This window comes from Mesoplodon bidens (genome assembly GCF_964165515.1).
Source record: "Mesoplodon bidens genome assembly, contig: HAP1_SCAFFOLD_179, whole genome shotgun sequence".
Taxonomy (NCBI): Eukaryota; Metazoa; Chordata; class Mammalia; order Artiodactyla; family Ziphiidae; genus Mesoplodon; species Mesoplodon bidens.
The window spans coordinates 925,251-946,739 of NW_027671490.1; the positions used below are offsets into that span (position 1 = coordinate 925,251).

The following is a 21,489-nucleotide window of genomic DNA, read 5'->3' on the forward strand; positions in this document are numbered from 1 at the left end:
GTCGAACCCGCCACCCCAGGCCCCGAGGGGTCTCCTCGGGTCCCCACTTCGGGCAGGTGGGTGTGGCTGGGGGCAGCCGAAGACATGCGTGCGTGCGTGCGTGCGTGCGTGCGTGAGAGCGGGCGTGTCCACAGGGTGGGCCGCGCGCGCCGCGAGCGGTTCGGCCCGGTCCCCGGCTCATTGTGCTCGCCTGACGCAGGCCTGAGTTCGCAGCAGCGCTGGAGGCCCGGGGCCTGTGACCACAAAGAGGGAGCCGGGGGCCGGACGGGAGCGTGGCGGCGGCGGCTGAGGCCCAGGCCAGGCCCCCTCCCCTCACCGCCCGCCTGCCTGTTTGCCCCGCCCCCGCCGGCGGCGCCGCGCCCTTCCCCCAACCGCTAGACTAGCACGGTGCAGGGGCGGCGCGCGAAGACATGGGGGAGAAGCTGGAGCTGAGGCTGGAATCGCTCGTGGGGGCCGAGCCCGCCGTCTGCCCGTGGCCGCTGCCGGTCTACGTAAGTGCCACACGTCCCCTCCTCCCGGACCCCCGCCTCTCTTCCCCCACGGCGCGCGCTGAACCCACCGAGAAACGGAGCGACTCGAGTCGCCAGACCTCCTTTGGAGCCCCCCTTCCGGCCCCGCCGTGGTTCTCCGCGGCCGTTTCCAGCCCCCGCGCGCAGGGTGGGCAGAGGGGAGCCGGCGCCGGCCGGGGGCGCAGACTCGGCCGCGGGGACCCCGCGCTTCTGAGGGGCGCCCGAGCCGGTCTGCGGTTGGCTCTGCAGGGCTGGGGACCCCGGTCTCCCCGGGCCTGGACTGCCGGCGGGCTTGCCCTTCTGTACTTTAGGATTTGACATGTAGGGTTTCTTTTGCCTGGTAGTTTATTCTTAGCGCTGTCAACGTGCTTAGGTTTTTTTTTTTTTTTTTTTTTTTTGAGGGCACCCTTTCCTCCCTCTCTCCAGTTTTTTGTGTTTCTGTTTTGTTTTGTTTTAGTTAGGCATTTTGTCCCTCTGATCTTGAGTGGGTGGGCTGGCAGGACACTTGGAGAGGAGGCGTGCTGTCCCCTGATCTTGAGTGGCCTTTGGAAAATGACACGCCAAAGGGAAATTTACACACAAGTCCGGTGATTCCAGAAATGCAGGGTGTCCGGCCAGGTGGGCGTCCGGCCTCTCGTCCCCTGTGGCGGCGTGGTGCGCGTGTACCTTGTCTCAGGGTTTACGCTTGGGCCCCGCAGCCCACCTTCCGGAGGGAAAGCGCAGGGGGCGCCCTTTCGTGCGCTCAGCTTGCGGGGGACCGGCCTCCAGGCGACCCGGCGGGGAAGCCCGCGCGACCCGCGCGTGTGTGTCAGTTTTGTGGAAAGTGTGTCGCGGCCGGGGTCGGGACGCTGGGACCGCCTGGAGCCGATGTTGACTCCGAGCCCAGGTTCTCCGCAGTTATCTGAGGTCCGAGGGTTTCCAGCCCTCCACTGCGCACTGGCGCTTTCTATTTTTGCCCTTCCTGTGCCTGGAGGCGCGGCTGAGCCTGGGCTCTGGCTTTTCCGGTTGGGTAACTCCCGGCGGCCCGGGTGGGCGGCCTGAGCAGCAGTGGGCCGGGCGGGGAGACATGCCAGGCGAGGGAAACTGAAAGTGGGGAGAACCTTCAGAACTCCAGCTGATCCACTTGCCTCGCCTCCCCGCCCCTCTTACTGCATTTGTCATGCAGGGGATGGCTGGCCGGCACATTTTTCAAACTGTAATAATTTGTGTCTCCTTAGTAGCCGTGAAGCATAGTTCACTTGTAGTGCACAGTTGTAGGAGTTTTGATCGCCATCAGGCGGCAGAGCAATCCTGTCATCCCATTTGCTGCCCTTTGGCGCCAGGGTGCCTCTAGCCTCTTGGCCACTAATCTCCTCTCCGTCCCTAAGGTTTTGGCTTTTCCAGAAAGTCAGATAAACGGAACAACAGCATGTAGCTTTTTGATTCTGGCTGCTTTGGCTCAGCAAAAGCTATGCGAGATTCCTCCCGGGTTTGTTTTTTTTTGTTGTTGTTGTTTTAACTATTTATTTAGTTAGTTATTTACTTGGCTGTGCTGGGTCTTAGTTGCGGCACATGGGATCTTCATTGCCGTGTGCAGTATGTTTTAGTTGCGGCGTGGGGCATCTAGTTCCCTGAGCAGGGATGGACCCCGGCCCCCCTGAATTGGGAGTGTGGAGTCTTAGCCACTGGACCACCAGGGAAGTCCGTCATCCCTGTTGTTACGGGTATGAGAAGCCACTCCTTTTTCTGGCTGTGTTGTATTCCATTTTCCGTTTGTCCATTCGCCTGCGGGTGGCAGGACTTGTGGGATGTTTCCAGTTTTGAGGGGATCAGGAATAAAGCTGCTGTAAACATCCCAGGGCAGGTTTCCATGTGAACTTGGGTTTTTACCTCACTTGAGAAAATACTCAGGAGTGGGACTGGGGTCTGTGCTAAGTGTATGTTTAACAACTCTTTTGCATCTTAGGAATTGGTATTTTTGAATATTGGAAGAGTTTAGAAATCCACTGTGACCCAGCACCCAGGCACTTGAAACGAAGTTGAAAGTTCCGCTGGAGATGGTCACGTTGTCCCCGTCACTGTCTTTTATTCGAGGCAGAGCGAGGCCACAGATGTGTAACCCTTGTAAGGAAGGCCTCGTGTGTCCAGGTCCTGGCAGGACCTGGCTTTCTGGTGGTGGGCGGTTCTGAAGTGGAGAGCGTCTTTCCCTTGCTGGCCAGACCTCGCTTGGCAGGGTGCGGGGTGTGCTGCCTGCCTGGCCGGGCGCTCTTTCTGCCGGTCAGCAGCCGTTCCTGGTGTGTCTGTCCTACTACCAGGCAGGCGGTCAGGGGCCCTAGTGACGTGCTCAGCGAGCCGCAGCCTTCCTAAAGCTTTGCGGGTAATGTCTGCTACCCTCCCATTTCCCTGCTGAGGAATTTTGCTTTCTCAGGGGAAGTGAGGGGCCAGTACTTTATAAGAGTTCCTATTTTGTGATGACTCGATGCTGAATACATTAAGAAAATGGGCTCCTTCCAGAAGCTTAACTTCTCAGAAGGTCAGATTTCGCATGTGACTGCACGTTTGAAACGAGTGAGCTTGTTTGTTCATGGATTCATTCATTCTGCAGGCACCTCCTGGATATGTACAGTGAGTGTTCCAGGGGGCGCGGAGGACAGTAGACAGTATTCTTTTTTTTTTTTGATTTTTGAATTTTATTTTATTTTTTTATACAGCATGTTCTTATTAGTCATCAATTTTATACACATCAGTGTATACACGTCAATCCGAGTCGCTCAGTTCAGCACACCACCATCCCTACCCCCCTGCGGCTTTCCTCCCTTGGTGTCCATACGTTTGTTCTCTACATCTGTGTCTCAGCTTCTGCCCTGCAAACTGGTTCATCTGTTTGAGACAGCTGAGACAGCTTTGTACTTCCCGCTTCCAGGGGCTCTCGTGTGGGCGCTGCGAAGCGGGGTTTTAGATGGTGCAAGGTGGAGGGTGGGCACTAGAACCGGTGCCCAGTGCCCGGGTGTGCGTGCGCTAGATGGGGCGTGCGGCCTCGGACTCCTGCCGGCTCGGTGACCCCGGCCGAGTGCTCTAAGGCTTCTAGGTCTCAGTGTTCTCATCTGTAGCATGGGCTGAACAGGACTCACTCTCTCTGGAGGTTACAAGGTCGCACTGTGTTAATGCTTGTAGACCCTACAATGTAGGACACTTAGGACAGTTTGGAGCATCGTTAATTGTTCCACAGATATTACCTGGTCTGTTGAACGACTTTGCCTGGTACACGCCAAAGCGATTAGGAAACTGGTATATCCCAGCTTCATTTCCTTTCCATTAAAAGAGGGCTCAGGAAAAAAAAATCTGTTTTTCAGTAGTCGTATCATATAGTGGAAAGGGCAGGGGTGTGAAGGCAGCTTAGGATTTGAATTCCAGGGCTTATGCTGTCTGTGGCCTGGGCAGGTTACTTTTGAACTGCAATCCCCACGCTTGTAAAATGACATTAAAAACCACTCTTTCTGTGGGTTCTTAGAATTAATTAAGCAGGTTATGTGTGTCAAGTATCCTGGCACTTGAATGAGTTGTCAGAACCAAGGGCTGCTGGAGACGATGCTTCCGCCCTAGGTAATCTCCCCTCCTACTGGGCGGCAGGTAGACACAAGCACAGTAGTCAGTGCTCTGGAAGAAGTGAGTTCTGGTGCTACAGAGCACAGAATCTTTTTTTAAATTTAATTATTATTTTATATTGGAGGTTAGTTGATGTACAATGTTGTGTTAGTTTCAGGTGTACAGCAAAGTGGTTTAGTTATTCATATATCCATTCCTTTTCAGATTCTTATCCCGTACAGTTTGTTCCAGGCTATGGAGTAGACTTCCCTGTGCTATGCGGTAGGTCCTTGTTGATTATCTGTTTTATACAGAGTCGTGTGTCTATGTTAATCCCAAACTCCTAATGCATCCCTCCCCACCCCACCCCCCCACCTTTCCCCTTTGCAGAGCACAGAATCTTGGAAGGGAAAGTTCAGGGTAGGCTTCTTGGAGGAGGTGCCATCCTTTCTAAGGATATGTAGAAGCTCCTGGGGTGGCAGGAGGGAGCAGTGTGTGTCAAAGTTTGAGAAATATAAGAAAATATGGCAAAACTAAGGTATAGGACTAGAACTCAGGGTTTGGGAAAGAAATGAGAGTTGATACTGGAAACCTAGTGGGGCCCAACAGAACGGGGCCTTGTTTGTCCTGTCAGAAGTTTAGGTGTTTATCCTGAAGGCTGTGGGAAACCCTAAAGAACGGTGAGATGGACTTCTGGTTTAGAGACTCACTTGGACCTCCATGTGCAAGGCACTTGATTGGGTGCAGGGTGAATTGTAATCTAAGGTTTCCACTTAAGTTATAAAAGGTTGGACTGGATTTTGCAGATCTGAGAGAGAATGGGTGGGGCCTGGTGACCAGTTAGAAAAGGGAGGGCAGCAAGCGTGGGTGACAGTTTACAGCTGCATCTTTTTGAGAGATATAGAGCACAGTAGGAAGGTATTGGGGGTTGGGAGAGGATCTTACTTCATCTTCAGTGCTTTAGAGGGGCCTGGTGGACAGGTCTGGGCCCAAGGTTCAGATCTGGGCTTTTGGGGAGGAGAGGTGTTTGAAGGCATGGGAGAGACTTAGGTTACCCACAAGAAGATCCAAAGAATCATAGGTCTGAGGGCTTTTTAAGTGGGTATACTGAGGAAGTTTATAAGCTGAAAGAAAGCAGCCAGCAGAGAAAGGGTGTGAAGATCTAGGAGAGGAAATGATTGTTCATTTGTTTTCAAAAAGCTGAATACTTATCGTGTGCCTGGCCCTTTTCTAGGATCTGGGGTTCTCACCATGTGTTACCTCTTCTTCAAGGACAGTTCAACTCATTCCCTGGTGAAGAGAAGTCAGATTATTCTTTGCATCCCATTCAGGTGTAGGAACTGTTCTGTACCTCTGAAGGGACTTTACTTAACGAGAGTAATAAGTTAGAAATCAAAAGAAATTAGAGCTGGAAGGGACCTTAAAAGCCACTGTACTTAATTTTGCCTAATATTTTACATTGATTGTAAGAAAAATGCAGAGCCCATTCTCTTCAGAATTCCTTCACTGAACTTTCTTTATGACTTTCATCCAGTGGGTCTAGCTTGTAAATTTTGGCCTCCTCCTAAATTTGCTTCTTCATCCACATTACATTTTGCCCCGACTATGGTAGAAACTCCTGGGTGGTTTCGCGGCCCCTGGTCTCAGTTCCTCTAAGTTCATCTGCCTACCCGGGTTGAGTGATCTTCTAACATGACAAGATATGCCTAAAATAATGCTGCTAATGGCTTGCCCACACAGAGTCAGTGCATACTAGCCGCCCAGCGTGTGCTCTGCACAGAGGCCTGTAGTCTGAACTGTGCTTTGCCAAGCCTCCTGGGGCTCTTTGCCCTGAGGAAGGGGAGCTTTTTGTGATCACTCTCTTTATCTAATTGGTTCTTCAGCTGCGGGGCGCCTTTTTCTCATCAGCGGAGGCACCCTTACTCAGCCAGTGGTAGCCCCAGGCCTCATCACTTGTGGGATACAAGCCATGCTCTCTCCCAGGCTTGCTTGGGCCAACATCTCTATTTTTATTTCTGTCTCTTCTCACACTTGGACCGCTGGTCTTTAGTCATCCCCACCTGCAGTATTTACAGTGCCCAGCAGGTGTCAGGCTTGAGTGTATTTGCACAGGTGCTCCCTGTGCAGTTAATGCACCTCCTACTCCAACTCTGCATAGCCTCATCTTTCTAGACTGTACTCCAGGGTTATCATGAAGCCGTCACTTAGATATAACTTTTGGCCTCCATAGGCACTTCTGTGCTTTATGTCATGTGATTGAAATTTTGACTTTATAGATCTTCCTCCTTAATGAGGCTTTAAGGACAGGAGTCATTTCTAATCCTTAGCACAGAGCAGATGCTTTTTAAAGGTGATAAAATGTATGGTTTAAATGACTCATTTTACAGTAATTTTGCTTTAGCTTCTGTTAGAAATAAAGTTTCCAGATGTTGTGTTCCTGCAATAAGAAATAAAGATGTGACCTTCCAGTTGTGTAAAGCTCATCAATGCTGTGTAAGTGCGTCAGGTGCGCTAAGGAACGTGGAGCCAAGTGTTCTAGTTGTGAGAGAGACTTAACTATGTTAACAAAGGTAAGCCTCCATTGTGTCCTGCCAACATTTGACAGTTGCTTTTGGGCAAACTAAATTTATAAAATTTTAAACTGTTCCTCCCCTTTAAAGGGATTGAATATTTGGCCACTTTGGTGCACCTGTGTCTTGTGAATTGTCCAATTGGAGATGGAGGTTTAGAAAGTGAATTTTAGTCTTGTTTAAGTCTCTTCCCATCAGACTGGTCTCGTGATTTCCTACACACCATGTTACTTCCTGTCTACCTTTCCTTGGTGGTGTTCATGCCTGGATTGTCTCCTGTACCTGCTCAAACCTTGGTCCATTCTCATTTGTACCATGGAAGTTTGTCATGCCGGATACTGTCAGAACTAATTTTACTTAAGTTTGTGTTAAGGTGCAAAGCACACGTTTTGTATATTATGTGTTTTTTGTGTTTGTTTATATTTTTATGGTTTCTCTTCAAGAAATATTATGAGTAGGGAAATAACAAGATGTAAAGAGAAAAAAGTCATCATTCTCTTTTAAGTTGTTAGAACATCTACCTGCAATCATAATGCACTGTGGTATGTGTTAAAATAGGAAATCTGTGTCATGTCCCGTAGGAGCAGGAAAGTCAGTGGTGTTAGTGGGGGTGTGTCATGGAAGTAATCACAAAGCAGGTGACTGCTGGTTGGGGTCCTGAAACATTAGTGTGTGTTCCCTGTGTCCAGTAGTGGTCTGGAGGGGTCAGGAAGCGTGTCTTTCAATTTGAGGGAACAGAGGGTTTGAGGTCCTCTCTGTTCTATTGCTCTAGTATAGTGTACTGCATAGCAGCTCATAAAATACTGGGTTTATAGTTGATATTTAAATCACTGATTGATCATCAAGATTGGGATGTATCATTGGAAATGAAAATAGGAAGAGTCTTATGCTTTTTAGGTTTTTCCTTTTTTTCTGATGTCTCAGAAGGCTCTTTGACGGGGGACTTTTTATTCTCCCATACAATTCCATGAATACTTATACCCTGGCACTTATTTTAATGGCATTTTCAATTTATAAATGTCTCTGAAACACATACTGTAAACTATTTGAGGGTAATGACCATGGCCATTGATGGCACATCTTAAATGTGCATCGTGTTAATGTTTGAGTGTCAAGTGGTCTACCATCAGTGCTTCCTTCTTTCACCCAGTTTTCTTCCTCATTTCTTTCTCCAAATTTGTCTCATTTTTCTACTCTCCCTTTTGCTTCTCTATTCTTGCTTTCTCTTTCCCATTGCATGTGTCATTCTTCTTCTTCTTCTTCTCCTCCTTCTGACTTCATTATTACGGCCAACCAAAACCTTTTCTAGGATTGTCTCTATCTTCCTTTCCTCTTCTTTGCCATCCACAAACTCTTACAGAATATTCTTGCTTGACTCCGTTACTTCCTAGCAAACCCATGTACTTCCTGGTCACTTTAGAACATTGAAAAGTGTTGGAATTTTTAAAAATAGGTAATTATAATCAGTCTTCTTTCACCTCTGGCATAAGACTCTTCTTCCTCAATCTGACCATTCTTAAATCTAGAAGTACTCCAGCTCATTGGTCTCCCTTACCCCCATGTTTAGGCCAAAGAACTTGTGAAACCTTAGCCCTGTTTAATACTTGAATTTATCAAAACATAAGAGGGCTAATTCTGCCTAAGGGCACCAAAGAAGAATAAAGACGCCACAAATAAACGTTTAGTCCAGATTTATAGTGGACTCTTAAGTGCCTAGTTGAGTGCTAACCGTTAACTCACTTGAACAACAGGGAGGTCATGACACAAACTAACATGTTAATTGTATAGACACTTCACTTCACCATTCCTCAATGTAGCTGATAAACTGCATCCAGTTAGCTTAAATAACATGAATGATGAATTTCCCTGTGTATATAAATGGGGAGTTTCTAAAGTTTTCGTTTTCCCTTTGTACAACTACTGACTGCCACCTCGCTTGGTCAGTGCAATAGAAAATGATGACTAAGAAACACATTGTCTCAGTATCAGTGGACATTATGTCCTAGTAGTGTATAAAAATCTCAAAATTCTTAATCTAAAAGGTAGTTCTGCCAATCTTATATCCTTTTCCTTTGTTAATATAAATATCCAATCTATGAAGGTCTCAGTTCCCTTACTTAGAATATGAGGTGGATAGATTTGCTGATATCTAGAGACCTTTCCAATTTTAATATTCCCTAGTTATAAGGGCTGAGCCAAATACAATGGCTCCCTTAATCATTAACCTTGCTCATGATGAAAGTTATCAGCAAGTTCTACTTGTAAGAGATCAAACATTCATATAGATGTATATTGTAGCACATTGACTTTTACAGAACTCAAAGTAACACAACATAGTTACATTCATAGACTTCAGGTCACTGTGGTATACTTTACAATTTTTCTTTTCCCTAGTAAGGAAATGTAGATCCCTAGGAAGGGATTTCTTTCTCTGCCTTTCAGTAATGTAAGCCTTTTATTATCTCTTGGATCCTAAAACTGGGTAGGGTTTTGGCAGATGGAGCTTAGGACAGACATTCCAGGTGACAGGGACAACACGAGAAAGGGCAGAAGGAAGAATGGATTTTCAGAAAGACTTGATATCTTACATGATGAGAGCAGTGTTTCACAATCTCTGTCCTGCAGAACACTGGTTTTAGATGATGTTAATGTAGTTACAAGACAGAAGCATTTGAGAAGAGCTGTACTCTACATCCCGACATGAAATTCAAGTTTCACTTTGTTACATTACATACTCTGAAAAGTTTTGGAGGAAGGAATTGATTTATTTTTGTTTAATTCAGTCTTACTCACAGTTACTTGACAAACCTATATTCAGCTGATGGGACTGTATTTTGTGAAAGGCCAATCGGAGAAATGGTGAGATGGAGCTTAGGATATTTCTCTGTTGGGACAGGCATGTGATTATTTTTCTTATAATTCTTTACTGTTTGTCGTAACAATTGTTACTTTGCAGGACTCAGGTTTTGTTTTTTTTTTTACATCTTTATTGGAGTTTAATTGCTTTACAGTGTTGTGTTAGTTTTTGCTGTATAACAAAGTGAATCAGCTATATGCATACATATATCCCCAGGATTCAGTTTTAAGCCCTCTGTTTTTACCTGAGTTATTGGGACTCTTAGAAAGCTCAACAGTCCTGGAGTCTTCATCTCTGATGTAGTTTCCAGAGGCTCCTGGCACTTACCACTATTTTCTCTTGATTCTTTTCCTCCGGCTTCAGACTTCTTACGATTATGAGCTGATGGTTTTCTCAGCCTCTAGTGTCAAAACCAGCTACCTCACTCATCTTCATTGTCTCAGTTACAAGGTGTAATATTTCCCATGTTTATATGTGTCAAAATATATGTCAGGGATTGATACATAGCATATGCATAATAAAAATTGTATTTCTTTTTTTTCTTTGTTCAGAGGTATCCAAACACTGGCCAAGTTCTTAAATTGAAAGTAGAGTGATCTAACTTATTCAGCTCATCCAACCATCAATGTTGAATATTTGTCTTTTTTCTTACACATATTTCTTGTATTCCAATTGTGACATTCTAGAGCACAGTGAGTACATTTATAACTTATTACTGCATTACTACCTTGGCTATTCCTTGACCAAAATTTACTTCACACAACTGACAGCCTAATTAACCTACTAGATTTTTTTTTTAATGTACGCATACATTAAAAAAAATCTAGTAGGTTAACTGCATTGCTAATAACTGAATTTTTACATCTCTATGCACCCATGTATGCAACACCAGATCAAGATATTATAAAATATTTCTAACACCCTACACGGTTCTCTGTTACTTCTTTGTGTTCCATACTCTCCCAGGGCAACACCTAAGCTGACCTCTATCACCATATATGACATACATGGAAAGACACAGTGTGTATTCTTTGGTATCTGGCCTCTGGGTACATATCATTCTATCAGTAGTTTATTGTTTTATTGTGTTTTCCTGATTTTTTAAACCTAGACATTCATACAGTGTCAAAGTACCACTGAGTTCTTCATATTATTATGCTGACCTCCATCTTCAGGGGCTTTCCACAGTCTTCCATGTGTCTTTCCACCTCCTTTCTCTTCCGTCTAATTATGTTTCATTTAACCAACCTCAGCCAGCCTTCCCCCATATTCCCCAACACGTAGCACTCCTGTGTTCAGCCAGTTTTGTCCCCTATTCCATAAGCCCTTTGTGCCATTCCTGACACTGTGCCTGTTCCCTGCCCGGAAGGCCTGTTCCCTACCCTCTATATACTTGTTCAAGACTCAGTTTAAATGCTACCTGTTCTGAGAAGTCTTCTCAGAAGAAGCCAGTACTTTTTGGAATCCTTCTTTAATGAAATCCCATAGCAAGTGTAATCTGTCCTCCCTGATCTGGTATTTAATTATCCCTTGTTCCTATCATATAGTGTTTGTTTTCCTTGTGTGCTGTTATTATTTATTGAAGCAGATTACAGTGACTTGAACCAGGAACTGGGTCATTTTCCTCTTCATTTTAGCGCAAGTTTCTGTGATATGAAGTTAAACTCTTTTTCCCTCACTTCCCATTCACCCTCAGCAGTTGTTAAACATGAAGTACAAGTGAAACTTATTGGTTAACAGGTTTTTGTGGTCCTTGTTTCTGGTCCCTAGGTCTAAGCTGCACTTCTGTAGTGCTAATTTGACTGATTTCTTATTGTCACATAACTCAGGAATTAACTAAATCATTACAAATTTAGCTCCATATAAGATAGTATAAGAAAAAGCCAGTGGATATCAAAAGTTTTGGCCTGGAGGAGAGTGTTGTATGAGTCCTAGTTTGGTGGGACTCACACTTAATGATCGAGCCTTCCAATATTCCACTGTAAGTAAGAAAGAGGTATGCAAATATATGGTTAATATTTACCAGTGTTGATAGAAAAGAGAAGAGAGAAAGGGACGGCAGATACTTTGAGGGCCTTTTGGAATTCATGAACAATTATGATTGGATGGGGAAAAAGAAGAACCGTGGGCTAACCTCCCACAAGTGAGGTCAGGAAAGAGAGAAGGGCTCATCTGGTATGCAGGTAGAGAGGTTTGACCTACAGAATCTTAGAAAACCTCAACAATCTGAGCAGCGTTGGCAAGAGGCAAACTAAAGGGCTCACAAAAGTCTGCAAAAGTCTCACACAAAGAACTCTGGCATGGTGTTCATCATCTAGCTAATCCTAACATGCAGACATTTATGAGAGTAAAGTCAGGTCTTTACCAGAGTGGGTTTCTTATTTGGGCAACTGGGTCAAATGAAGAAAGGCAGGTGTAGGCTGCCAGAGTAATAAGTAAGGAGAGGAAAAACAAAAAGAACGAGACGTATCATTCATCAGTGATTTCCCCCCAGTATTCTTAGCCTCCACCTTATCTCCATCTTACTGCTAACACAGGAACTAGACCGAGCAGTGAGGTAAAAGGTCTCTACAGAAACTGAGGTAATATAGAAAATAAAACGTAAAATTGTACATTTTCTTCCTGGGGGTAGTTGAGACGACAGTTCAGTAATCGCATAAGGTCAGGCGACGTCTACAGGAATTGTAGCAAAGCTGGACAAAGCAAGGAAACATCTGTTCGCTGGCATCTGAACGTCAGGGAGACACCAAGACGTGTGGGCCAAGTTGTGGAGAGAAGGGAAACACAGACGCAAGCTTGACATTTGGTGCAGCTTTTCTCCTCTGGGCATTTGCTGATTCAGCTCATACAGCCTAGGAGCTGAAAAGCCAAAGAGTTCAAAAGACTCTAACCACAGAAGCCAAAGGGCAACAGCTCAAGCTAAAGGCAACAACTAATGGAATGACAAGCTAAGTGTATCTTTAGTCTCACAGGGCTGTGGGAACCATCACATTTAAAGCGTAACAAATACAAGGGTAGTTGGGAATAGGGAGAATCCAAACTTTCACATGGTAATCCCAAAGGGCAACACCCGTAGGGAAGGACAAGACAGAAATAGACCAACCTTCACACAGCCTGAAAAATGGCTTTGAATGAGCTCAAACTGAGAATGGACTAAGGTTACCAGTCCCTATAGTAACTGTCTGCCATGGGCCAAAGTAAATCTTTTCAAGAGAAAGATAACAACATCCAGAATGTGGAGGTATCTTTATAGTTTCCTAAAATAAGTTAAGCCCAATTTTAGTATGAAAAATAATTGGACATAACCAGGAAAAAGACTAAATGATCAAAAGTTCAAAAAAAAGAAGAAAGAGAGAAAAAAGACAACATAAATAGACACAGGAGGACAAGAGTTAGCAGGCCTTGGTTAAAAAAAAAACAACAAAACTACTATGGTTAAACAAAGAAAATAGACACATGGCAAATAAGCATATGAAAAGATGCTACACATTCCATGTCATCAGTGAATTTTGAATTAGAACAATAATGAGATACCACTACACACCTATTTAAATGGCTGAAATCCCAAAACCGAAATACTGAAGTTGGTGATGATGCAGAACAATTGGAATTCTCATTTGTGGCTAGCGGGATACTTAGCAGTTTCTTACAAAATAAACGTACTTTTACCATACAGTGACCGAGTAATCCTGCTCTTTGGTATTTACCCATAGGAACGGAAAAGTTCTGAAAAGTTATGAAAGTAAGAGCCTTTACAGTGAGAAAATTCTATGATTCTATGGTTTTTCAACTCATTAATTTGTGTAGTTCATCCATTTTACTCATTGAATACACTTAAGTATATTGTTCCTTGAAATGGCCATTCAAAGTTGTTTCCTGTGCCACACACTATTATTGTTAGGGTTGGTCCTGTGTAAATCTTACCCCCACTGAATTAGTATTAACCGTAAACAAGCAACTTTCTTCCATAAGGAAACAAAAAAGAGGTTCAGAAATGTCCAAACAAAGGTTTTATAAAACTGTGTTATCAAATCTTATTTATCAAAAAACTTCAAACATAGCAGTATGAGTTCCCATATACCCTTTACTCAGCTTCCCCAAATGTTAACATTTTATATTACTAGAGTATAATTATTGAAAGCAGAAAGTTTACATTGTCACAATGCTACTAACGATTTATAGACTCGTATTCAAATATTGCCTATTGTCTTGTGGTCCAGATTCAAATCTAGGATCCCTTATTGCATTTGCTTGTCATATCTCCCCATTCTTCTCTAATCTAGGATAGTTCCTCAGTCTTTTTTTGTCTGTTATGACCTTGAACTAATGGAAAATCCTAGCCAGTCATTTTGTAGAATTTTTCTCAAATAGGATTTGTTTGATATTTTCTCATGGTTAGACTGAGGATATGTATTTCTTGACAAGAACACTTCAGGAGAGATATGCCATTTTCAGTACATATTAGAGGTGCAAACAAATCTGTATGTCTCACTACTGGGGATGCTAACGTTGATGACTTAGTTATAATGATAGCTGCAAAATCACTATTTTTCCCTTTGTAATTATTTGAGATTGTTCACATATTCTGCTTCTTGTTTAATTGTCCCATACTAATCTTAGCATCCATCAATAATTTTTGACTCCATCCTTTACTGTGGTGTTTGATGATTGTTCATTTTCTATTCCCATCATTCCCTCTACATTTATTAACTATAATTTGAGTATAAGAAAGAGCTGTTCTTCTTCTTCATTTATGTATTTATCTGGTTATTTGTTTATATATATACATACATCAGTGTGAACTTGTGGATATTTATTTTATTCTACGGGTTAAAATTTATTACTATCATTAATAGTTTTGTTTCTCAAAGTGTTCCATATTTGGTCACTGGTACTCCTTCCAGCTGTCTCCTATATTTTTCCTACATGGCCATACAATTTTTGGAGTAATATCTTACTTTCTGACACCACAAAATGCTCCAGACCCATCTTGTACTTTCCTCTGTCTCAGCCTTGAATCAGTCGTTCCTCCATGGAGTTCTTGTTTCTTGCATTAATAATGGTATTCAGAAACCAGAATCTTGGTATGAGGTGGATTTATCGCTGTCCAAGCTACCTCATTGTGTTTTCAGCAGAGAGAGCTAAAAATATATATATGAATACATAAAAATATACAAGTATCTCTATTTTCATATTATCTATCTGGGTGTGTGTGTATACACACACATTATCATCTGTCTATCTACATATATATATATATATATAACTTCAAATTGATATATGAATTCAAATTGATACCTTGATTCCAATCTAACACCACAGGGTTTATTCTAGCCTCCCTTACCCTTTCCTTATTTGTAGCTCTTTTCTTTAACAATTAGAAACCTGATTCTCATTATTTGCAGTCTATTTATTCATTTGCTCAATTCTGGAATACACATAAAATATTTAAAAATCATTAACCTGTACATGTGTGAAAAATAAGTTTACTAACAAGTTCAATATTTGTGTACATTTCTTTTTGTCTTTAGCTTTTCAGTATATATTGTGCATGGTTAATTACAGTATATTAAAATACTATTTTCCAAAGTTACTTAGGTTAGCTCTTTCCCACCTCCTTCAGTGTGTTTTTTTATCTTCTGCAGTGTGAGAAAATCCAGTACTTTGTGTTCAACTCAGACTACCAAACCAGAAGTTCTAGCAGAAAAGGTGATAATCCATATGTGCACTAAGATCCCCAGGTGATTCTTTTCATTGGAGAAATATGAGGAACACTGCTTGACGTCTCTACAGCTAAGATGTCTAAAATGAAACTTCAGTTATTCCTTCTTCCAAACTGTCCCATCCTGCAAATCTTTTCTTGCTCAGTGAATGGTGCCATGATTCACACAAAAAGTAACTCAATGCAAAAACCTGGGAATGGTCCTCAATTCCTTCCTTTTCTTCACTTTCTGCATAGACTGCATCATTAGGTCCTCTGGAATCTCATCTCTCTCTCTCTCATCACATTTATAATGTTTCTCTTCATCTTCATTGCCACCATCTTAGCCACTACCATTTCTCCTTTGCTCTACTTGAACAGCCTAGTGTCTACACAACTATCTTTTCATTTAATTGCTTTCTCTTGCATCTAAGATAAAGTCAAAATCCTTAGCCTTATAGATTCTGGCCTTGCCTTTTCTTGTAAGTTGTATTTTCATACTTATAAGTGCAGGCACACTCACACACATGTATTGTTGGTATTGTTAGTTTAGGTTTTGTTTGCCCTCCCATCCTAGCATGAGAAAATTAAGAAACAAAGTCAAACCAAAAAAAAAAAACTTTAAAAATAAATTTGAATAATATCCTTTCCCTCCAGAACAATTCTCTAAAGCAGTATTACCATTAATGGCAGTACAGACCAGAATTTTTTCCCTTAGACATAAAGGCATGGTGAAGAAGTCTCATTAAAAACTGGAATCTAAGCTTTCAATGTCAAATTCTGTCTCTAACCTTCTGCAGTAAGCCATAATGATTAAAGTATAGGAATCTGAATCAGAGGTCTGGTTTAGTATAATCTTTTTTGTAATAAGCTTTGTACCTTAGACAAGTCATTTACCTCTCCATTCCTTAATTTCTTCATTTATAAACGGAGATGTTAAGAGTATTGATATTCAAGGCTAATGAAAAAAGAATGCATCTGAGTACTGTATCAAACACTTTAAAAAGTAACCAGTTCAGGTTCTCTGCCCATTTTTAAATTGGAATATCTGGGGGGTTTTGATATTAAATTGTATGATTTCTTTAGATAATTTGGATATTAACTCTTTATCAGATATATCATTTGAAAAAATCTTCCATTCAGTAAGTTACCTTTTCATTTTGTGATGGTTTTCTCCTCTCTGCAAAAGCTTTTCAGTTTGATATAATAACACTTGTTTAATTTTACTTCTGTTGGCCATGCCTGAGGAGATAGACCCCCCAAAAATATTGCTAAGATCGATGTCAATGTATTTTTCCTAGGGGTTTTGTGGTTTCAGGTCTTAAATGTGAGTCTTTAATCCATTTTAAATTTATTTTTATGTATGGTATAAGGAAATAATTCAGTTTCACTCTTTTACAAGTAGTTGTCCAATTTTCCTAACACCATTTATTGTCTTTATTTCATTGTATGTTCTTGCCTCCTTTGTTGTAGATTAATTGATCACATAACTGTGGGTTCATTTCTGGGCTCCCTATTCTATTCCACTGACCTGTGTCTGTTGTTATGCTAATACCATAACGTTTTGATTACTATAGCTTTGTAGTATAGTCTGAGATCAGTGCATGTCATACCACCAGCTTTGTTTTCCTTTCTCAATATAGCTTTGGTTATTAGAGGTTGTTTGTTTGTTTGTTTGGATGATTCTATACAAATTTTAGGATTATTTGTTCTAATTCTGTGAAAAATGCCATTGGTATTTTGATAGGGGTTACATTGCTTTGGGAATACATACAAATGACCAAAAGACACATGAAAAGATGCTCAATATCACTAATCATCTGGGAAATGCAAATCAAAACCACAGTGAGATATCACCTTACACCTGTCAGAATGGCCATGATCAAAAAGGGAACCCTTGTGCACTGTTAGTGGGAATGTAAATTGGTGCAGCCACTATGGAAAACAGTACAGAGGTTCCCCCAAATGTTAAAAATAGAATTACCATATGATCCAACAATTCAACTTCTGAGTATCTATCCAAAGAAAAGAAAAACACTAATAAGAAAGGATGTATGCACCCCTCTGTTCATTTGAGCGTTACTTATAATAGCCAAGATATGGAAGAAACTAGTGTCCATAAATAGATGAATGGATAAAGAAGATGTGGTGTATATATACACATATATATAATGAAATATTACTTAGTCCTAAAAAAGAATGAAATATCTTCACTTGCAACAACATGGATTGACCTAGAGTACTAGGTGTGCTAAGTGAAATAAGTCAGACAGATAAGAACATATACTGTATGATTTCACTTATATGTGAAATCTAAAAAATAAAACAAAGAAAACCAAAGAGAAACAAACTTGTAGATACAGAGAACAAACTGGTGATTACTAGAGGGGAAGGGGGATAGGGGACTGAGAGAAATAGGTGAAGGGGATTAAGGGGTACAAATTTCCAGTTATAAAATAAATGTCTTGGGGATGCAATCTACCGCATAAGGAATCTAGTCAATAATACTGAAATAATTTTGTATGGTGATATATGGTTACTAGACTTATCATGGTGACCAATTCAAATGTATTTAGATGTTGGATCACTATGTTGAACACTTGAAACTAACATAATATTGTATGTCAACTCTACTTCAATAAAAAAGTGACCAGTTAACATTAATTGGTATTATAATTACATTTTCTCTGCATCAAGGCACATTTTATTGATTTTTTCATTATAAAGTATAAAAGTACCTTTTACTTTCAAGATGAGTTCTAAGATTACTTGCTAATGTTAATGTGGTAATTTAAAATATGTCTAGATATAATTTAATTTTAATTGCCTAACACAAATATGTCTGATATTCACCATTATGAATTCAAACCTATGAGTAAAGATGTCAAATGAGTCACCAAAACATTTTTGTGTATTGCCTCTCATTGAACCCTAAATGCTAACAAGACTTTTTGTTGGAATGAGGGATCAAAGTTTTATACTCTTTAAGAACTAATGCCATAGCTGTTTTATTTTTATAAATAAAGCTCTTTCCGTTTACTTTTTAGTGTACAATTTTTGAATGGCCTGGAAAGAGAAAAATTATTCTTTGGGCTGACAAAAATGATAAAGAGGCTCATTGCTGATGAAGGGAAGAAGACAGAAGAATAGAGAAAGAAGGATTTGTTCCTCTTCCAAAAGGGGGGCAAGATACTAGAGCTTTCTGCAGGGAAACTGAAGCACACCTTTCTTTCTGAGATTTGAAAGGAAGAGATCCCCTACATTTAAATATCTAGAGTATATCTTCCATTTAAAAATGAACCTAGCTAATCATCCAGTGAGGAAGAAAAGAGTAAAATAGCCTTTGACCAAGTCCTTTCTGTGGTGTTAAATGCAACTAATTATAATGAATATCACATATCTAATGAGTTCAAGAATTCCCCTTGGAAGAATTGGTCTGTCCTTTACAAAAAAGAGAGTTCAAGTGAGTTATTTGCATTTGGTAGGGAAGCTCTACTGTCTAAATCATACTCATTTAAAGGTGAAGTTCAGGGCTTCCCTGGTGGTGCAGTGGCTGAGAGTCCGCCTGCCGATGCAGAGGACACAGGTTCGTGCCCCGGTTTGGGAAGATCCCACATGCCGCAGAGCGGCTAGGCCCGTGAGCCATGGCCGCTGAGCCTGCGCGTCCGGAGCCTGTGCTCCGCAACAGGAGAGGCCACAACAGTGAGAGGCCCGTGTACCAAAAAAAAAAAAAAAAAGGTCCTGTTCAAAGTCTGCCATAATTTGTTATTATATATGTAATTTTTGAATGTAATATACAGTTACATATGTATATAACATCAACAAGAAAGTGACCCACTTTAGAGTCAAGAAAACATATAGGTGAAGTGTAAAAGGGTTGGAATAGATATACCATAACAGTAACAACAAAACAAACCAAGACAACAACAACAAAACTGGAGCAGCTAAGAAAATATCAGAAAAAAATATATTTTAAGACGAAAATTTTTACTAGAGACAAAGATATTTTAAACTCATAAAATGATTATACCATCTAGAATGTATAATAATTATAAACTTATATGCACCTAACAACAGAACTTCAAAATACAATGAAGCAAAATCGACACAATGGAAAAGAGAAACAGACAGTTCTACAATAGTAGTTGGATACTTTAATACCTTTCTTTCAATAGCAGAACAGACAGAAAATCAACAAGAAAATAAAAAACTTGCACAACATTATCAATCAACTAGACCTAACAGCCATCTATAAAACATTCCACCCAACAGCATCAGAATATACATTCTTTTCAAATGCACAAGGGGAATTAGAAATAATTTGAGATGAATTAAAATGAAAGTATAACATATTAATACTTGATTGGTCACACATAGTCTTTTGAAAAGCAGAGGGGTTAGACAAAGAGATCTAAATTAATTACAAAATCATTTATTATTCTGGGAATAAAAAGAACTGGGCTTAGTCTCAGTTTTGCCTTTCTTTATCTTTGTGTCTGTTGATCATCTTGGAATAGTCATTACATAGTCAGAATACAGTTGCCATCTCAGGAATCAAATACTGTTATCTCTAGGGCTACCATAGCAAGATACCACAAACTTGTTAGCTTAAAAGAACAGAAATGTATTTTATCACAGCTCTAGAAGCCAGAAGATCAAACTCAGAGTGTTGAGAGGGCCATGTTCTTTCTGCCTCAAGGGGAGGATCCTTCTTTGTCTTAACCAGATTCTGGTGGTGGCCATCAATCACTGGTGTTGGCATTTTTTGATTTGCAGCTGCATCACTCTGGTCTCTTCCACTGTTGTCACATGGAATTGTCTCTGTGTGTTCCTGTCTCTGGAAACAATTTAAATAGAAATTTCTATTTTTAAAAAACAAACTGTTGATTACTATGCTCTATTTAGATAGTTCCTCTAACCCACACCCACCTCCATTTCCCCATATGTATTTGAGAAGGAAAGAGGAACTCCTGTGAGCTATCCTATTGGAAAAAATCAATGATACATTGTTTTACTAGAGATGTCTCTTACCTAAAATATTTGAATTAAATATAAAATCTGGGGAAATTATCACCCAGTTTCCCTCTTCTAGAGGCATGATCTAAAAGATAGGCAGCAGAATATTTTATACCCATGAGGTTTGCTGACATTATTGATTTGATCCAGAATCTGTATTTTCTCTCTAAAGAAAACAGTATTCTCTCTTTCCTTTCTTTAATTTATAATGTTGATGTCTTAAGATTATTGTCAGAGAGGATGCTTGTAGTTCAAATGATTTGGCTGTATTTCACCAGTATTATTACAAGATAGTCAAACAATGGCTGGGCTCCAGTATAGACCTCAGTCCCTTTGTTCCACTGGGATACGGATGTGAAAGCCAGTGTTTCCTTATATTCCAAAGACCAAATAAATAAAACAAATAAATAAACACACAAAAAAACCAAGTAAATGAAACTATCTTAAAACCAACTCTCTTTCCTTCCTCATCCATGTTAATTCTCTTCTACCTAAAATTACTTCCTGGAAGTGATTTTTATGTTTCTTAGAGCCTCTTTATGTATATATCCACACTAATGCATATAAAACTGTTCCTTTTAGATCTTTTACTTTTTCCATTTGAAGAATTATTTTCACATGTCATATAGAGTTTATCCATTGTCCTAGATATGCATTTTTCCTGTGTATTTGAGCATCATAGGAAGATAAATTCTACTCTTGAAAATGTTAACTGGTGACTGAGACACAGAAAGCTATTCTTACCATTTTTCAATAGTGAGTAGTAGATTCTGTAGGGGTGGAATTTTAAGATGTAAGTATACTGTTTTTCTACACTCCAATTACGTTCCCCTTTTCATAGAAATTGACCAGTGAAGTGTCAGAATCCATGTACATACAATCCATTAAGTTATTAGATACAACGTTGGTCAGAAAAGCATACTGTGAAATGTTGCTTTTATTTAAACTCCCACTATTTTCACTCCATGGTTTCAAGATTTGACTTCTTTATTGCCCTCTGGTGGTGGGCTCTGTGAACTGCATATTTACGGGTCTGTTGCACATATCTTCCTGGAGGTATTCAACTCCTCAGGTACAAGCTAAAGAGTAGATGATAAGAAGCATTCAGATTTATTAAAACTAACTAAGAATATCAGTAGCCTGACTGTTGTTTCTAAAAATATAAAATATTTATCCTTCTGTTGTCAAACAACCATATTTCATGAAAAGAAGTATAAATCCTTTTTTGCTTGCAATAAAAGAACAATAATTGAAGGTATTCTTCATTTGGAC

At 40.8% G+C, this 21,489-nt stretch overlaps 1 long non-coding RNA gene across 5 annotated transcripts in view; it reads left to right on the top strand.

Moving 5' to 3' along the window:
- Positions 1-205: 205 nt before the first annotated feature.
- The window catches only part of LOC308611301, a 90,330-nt gene continuing 69,046 nt past the window's right edge, over positions 206-21,489 (top strand). For 3 of the 5 annotated variants that reach the window (XR_014014832.1, XR_014014833.1, XR_014014834.1), the window contains exon 1: positions 206-491. This is a non-coding gene — a long non-coding RNA (uncharacterized lncRNA). The remainder of the gene's footprint in view (positions 492-21,489) is intronic. The other 2 variants (XR_014014835.1, XR_014014836.1) reach the window with 1 other exon arrangement.